The sequence below is a fragment of the Beta vulgaris genome, chromosome 4 (genome assembly GCF_026745355.1).
Source record: "Beta vulgaris subsp. vulgaris cultivar EL10 chromosome 4, EL10.2, whole genome shotgun sequence".
In the NCBI taxonomy this organism is placed as follows: domain Eukaryota; kingdom Viridiplantae; phylum Streptophyta; class Magnoliopsida; order Caryophyllales; family Amaranthaceae; genus Beta; species Beta vulgaris.
The window spans coordinates 15181138-15186130 of NC_079205.1; the positions used below are offsets into that span (position 1 = coordinate 15181138).

The 4993-nt window shown below is 38.8% G+C and overlaps 1 non-coding gene across 1 annotated transcript; it reads right to left on the reverse strand.

The window, feature by feature from the left end:
- Window positions 1-261: 261 nt before the first annotated feature.
- Window positions 262-368, reverse strand: LOC125497265 (small nucleolar RNA R71). The gene has a single exon (XR_007273894.1). It is a non-coding gene; the product is annotated as a small nucleolar RNA R71 (small nucleolar RNA).
- Window positions 369-4993: the final 4625 nt, after the last annotated feature.

Below are 4993 nucleotides of genomic sequence, written 5' to 3' on the forward strand. Positions count from 1 at the left end.
TAGCAACTTATATGATATATGTGTGGCGTTGGCTGGTGCTGGCGAGGCATCATGTGCGTTGGACGTAGAGTTATATTCGACGCAAATATCTCAACATCTGCATCGTACCCTCATCCGACGCAAATCCCTTCTTTCTCATCTGCGCCGGGACTTGTGTCTGACGCAAACGAGGGTCCCAGGTCCGACACAAATCGTTATTTCTGTACTAGTGAACTTAAAAAGGCCTTTCTCTACAAATTCTTGCCTCCTATGAGAACTTTCGAATTGAGAAATGAGTTATCTGGTTTTCAACAACATGAATTGGAGTCTCTGTATGAGGCATGGTAGAGAAACAAAGCCTTGCAGTGACAATGCCCACACCACAATATTCCTGAGTGGCTATTGATTTAGACATTCTACAATGGTCTGAAGCATGATGTTCGAAGTTCTATTAATGCCGCATCTAGTGGTACTTTCATAAACAAAACTCTAGAAGCTGCCAACAATAATTTGATTGATTGGAATGTGTCTCGTGGACCCCTAAAAGGGGAGGTAAGTATGAGGTTGATGTTATTGCTACTTTAACTGACATTGTGCAGGTTTTGGCAGCTAACATTAACCAACTGAGTAGCGGATCAATAACACCTGTTTGTGGGATTTGTGAAGTGCAAGGTCACTCATTGAATGAGTGTCAGTACAGCACCATGGGAGCAATATCTGAGCAAGCTAATGCCTACCTAAACACAAACACGTGACAACAAAACAATCGATACTCAAACACATATAACCCAAGTTGGAAGAATCATCCAAATTTCTCCTATAAAAGTTACCAACCTCAACCTCTACACACAAACTACTCTTAAGCACCCGGTTTCCAACAAAGGCCACCTTTCAATTGTTCATTCTCATCCTCTAGATCCATCTTTGAGACTATCATGGAGAATTTAGCTTCTTCTCAAGCAAATCAAGTTGAATACCATGCAAAGAAAAATAAATTCTTCAACAACTATCTCGAACAAATCAATGCTCATAATAAGTTGGTGGTCTGGAGAATCAAATGACCCAACTTACCCAACAAATTAGTCATCTTTTCAAACCTTCAAGCCAACTTCCTGGGCAAACTGAACCAAATCCTAAGGAGCATATCCATGCCATCTCACTAAGGAGCGGTAAAAAATTACAAGAGCCTAGAAAGAAGGTGACTGAGCAAAAGAAAAGTGCAGTAGAGGTCATAAGGTTGAGTGAAGAAGATCAAGGTGAGAAGGTAATGGAAGATGAAGCTAAAAAGACTGAGAAACAGGAACCCACGCACTATCATTCATCATTCTCTTTTTGTCTCCTCTTACCATCGCAGACCGGCGTCGCACCACCATTTTTTGGCATGGTTCGCTCGCTCTCCGGCATGATTCCTGTTGTAGCTTCATCCATTGTGAATGAATGTGATGGTTTTTTTTCATGTTGGTTCCATTTTGAATTTAGTTTATGTTAAAAGATCTGATGCTTAGTGTCATTTCATCTTCTGTTCGTTTGCGGATTTGGCGGATAGTGAATGGGTTAGCTGTCTGGTTTTAATCTTTAAAATTTGATTGCAAAATGCGATTTTTTTTTACCTGTACTAGGACCTATTGTTGTGGTTTTAGGCAACAACCGCAATAATAAGTCAAACGTATTACTGCGGTTCCTAGCCAAAACCGCAGCAATACGCTGTACTTTTTTAATAAAAAATAAAAATATTGCTACGATTTTGGCTAGGAACCGCAGCAATAGCTCGGCCTGTTATTGCGGGTCAAAAATCGCAACAATATGTTAATTACCTATTGTTGCGTCCTTAATTATTGCGCGGCCAAAACCGCCGCAATAGGCCACTTAATGACCGCAACGATAAGCATTTATTTTACTAGTGTTAGTTCTTCAGGCACATATCATATTTTTCATTTCCATGATTAGGACCAATAAAATTTCCAAGTTTAAATAGTAATTCCAAAACAATTATTATCATATTGAGGAAAAGAAAAAAAAATTATATGAATGTAGTACTCAAAGGCTCAAAGGAAGTATAATGTAATCCCTATGATCTCTTTTGTTTTTCTTATATTCCTCATCAAGAAATTTCAAAAAGTTCTTCCCATTTTAAATTTTGTTATTCCTAGCCTACTTTTTAGACAAAATATCCTTAGTAAAATTACATAATGATAGCTTAATCCCTCTTTTCTAATGCCATTGGTGCCACAATGATTGACCACTTTTTCCACCATGTTCATTAAAATACACTCTCTCTATCATACACATACACACACATCACTAGTGGAAAAACAGGGAAGGGCTGCGCTTAAAAAAGCCCTTAGGGCTACGTATTTTAGGTGTAGTCCTTTCCATAGCAGCCCTTCACTTTTTAAGTAGGGCTGTGTTTTTTTACCTAAAAACGCAGCCCTTCTACAAGTCAAGGGTTGCGTTTTTAGGTAAAAAACGCAGCCCTTCTAAGCATGAAGGGCTTCGTTTTTAGCAAACACAACCCTTCTTAAGGTGAAGGGTTGTAGCCCTTTAAAGTAGAAGGGCTGCGTTTTTTCTCAACAAACGCAGCCCTGTTAGGTTAGAAGGGCTGCGTTTGTTGAAAAAAATGCAGCCCTTCATATTTTAATTTTTTTTTTAAAAAAAAAAAATTAAATCTGACCCCCCCACAGCCCCTGCCCACCCCAGCCCACTCCCTGCCCACCACACCCAGCCTCTTCCCACCCCTACCAGCTTACCCACCCCAGCCCACCCAGACCCTTGCCCACCCAGACCCTTACCCACCCATGCCACACCCCAGCCACACCCCTGCACACCCGAGCACACCCCCCTGCCCACCCCAGCACACCCCCCTACACACCCCCGCACAGCCCCCATCCCACCCCTGCACACCCCCCTGCCTACCCCCCTGTCACACCTCAGCCCACCCCTAAACACCCTCATGCCCACCCCTGCACACCCTCTGCCCACCCTCCTGCCACACCCCTGCCACCAGCCCTACACCTCCATCCCCAACCCACCCTCTGCCAACCCCTCCACCCAGCAGCCCCCACCACCCCACCTCCACCCAAAACCTCCCTTCGACACAAAAAAAAACAAATGCAAATGAAATAATATATGACAAGTGGAGAAAAGTAATAATTAACTCTACACACTAGTTATAATATATCAATCAAAAATAAATGGAAGCATAAAAATCTACACACTAGTTATAGCATATCTCATTTTATCATATTCAAAAAGAAAATGAAGTTAAATAACTCGAGAAATGGGAATTGAAATAGGCCTAAAATCACATTTATGTTCCCGATATACAACCAACAACAAATGCAAGCCTAAGAATCTAAACAATAGTTACATTATACCTCATATAATCATGTTCAAAGAGAATTTGGGGTTAAATGACTCGATAAGTACGATTTGGGAGCGAAAAGACAAAAATAGGCCTAAATTGGCCTTTTCGTTCCCGAAGTGCAACAAACAACAATTGGAAACCTAAAAATCTACACAATAGTTACATTATGCCTCATATAATCATGTTCAAAATGAATTTTGGGTTAAATGAATCAATAAATACGATTTGGAAGCGTAAAAGGCAAAAATAGGCAGAAATGACATTGATAAGTTACATACCTTTTGAAGATCATCGACTTTAGTGCAATGATTGATGATATCGAACATGTACCTCATGACGTAATACCCACAAGCAAGTCCACCTTGTTGTTGTGGACACTAAATTCACCAAAGGATGCAATAAATGACATTGATGTTAGATGTGTATTAAGTATTTGTATATAAGGACTGAATGCCAAACAGGAGATTTTGGTGCTCGAAGTCCCATTGCATTAACATCCTTCATCACACTACATCAAATACATTATTATAAGCAACGAGAATGAAACTAGAATAACCATCTCCTCTTATATTAATAAGTGCGCATATATTGAGTTTCGATTAGGCTACCTATTTAACAATGATTTGACTAGTAAGGATCGTGGTGGTTGTTTACGCAAAGAATCAAAGTGGTAGGCTTCGTTATGTGACAAACATATCGCAATAAGTGTCCAATGATTCCTACAACAATAAAATATAGTTAATAATAATCTGTAGAACAACTAATAGGTCAATTTAATTAAAGTAAAGTGAGTTTAAGAAGCATACGTTTCAATATAAGGAACAAGAATGATCTTATATCCAAGACGAGAAGATGCTTTCAAAGATGCACTGAGATACTCTTTCAATTCGTTTTTGTTCTGTAAGAAACTAGCATCTCGTACTATGCTTGGACATAACCAACCAAATAGTGGCTCACTAGATGCAATCAATTCATTGTATAATAACCCGAGAAATCATATTGATTAAAAGAAAACTTACTTATTATGGAAGTTGAATTGAAAACTACTTAAGGCATATGTTTATGAATATATACTAAAGTATTAATTACCTCATGAATGTTTGTATCATGGAAACATTCAACTCTATCCCACATAAGAATTCTTTAATATCAAGCTTCGAAATGAACGTCGATGAATCCTCAAAGTAGTGGAATTGTTGGTGCGACAAATGAATCTCAATGATTGCATCATCGGCTACATCGCTAGCGCACTCATGTAGCCAAAACCATGGAGAACTAAGGCCTTGCACCTTCTCGATCTCCGTAATGAGTGGATACTTTGCCATAGAAACATTTTTTTCTCCACTTCATCACGTCGGCCTTCCCCGAAACCTAGTAATTAGTTATATTAAAAGATATTACTGACAATCATATGAACTATAAAAGAAAACAATATATATATATATATATATATATATATATATATATATATATATATATATATATATATATATATATATATATATATATATAAGTATGTTGTGTTTGTTAATTATTGTACCTCATATGAAAACCGCACCAATGCACGGGGCCATAGAACATAACTGCCAAGGGCATCAGTTACTGACTGTAGGCCAACTTTGGCTTCGGCAGTGGAAGAGGTAATTCTTC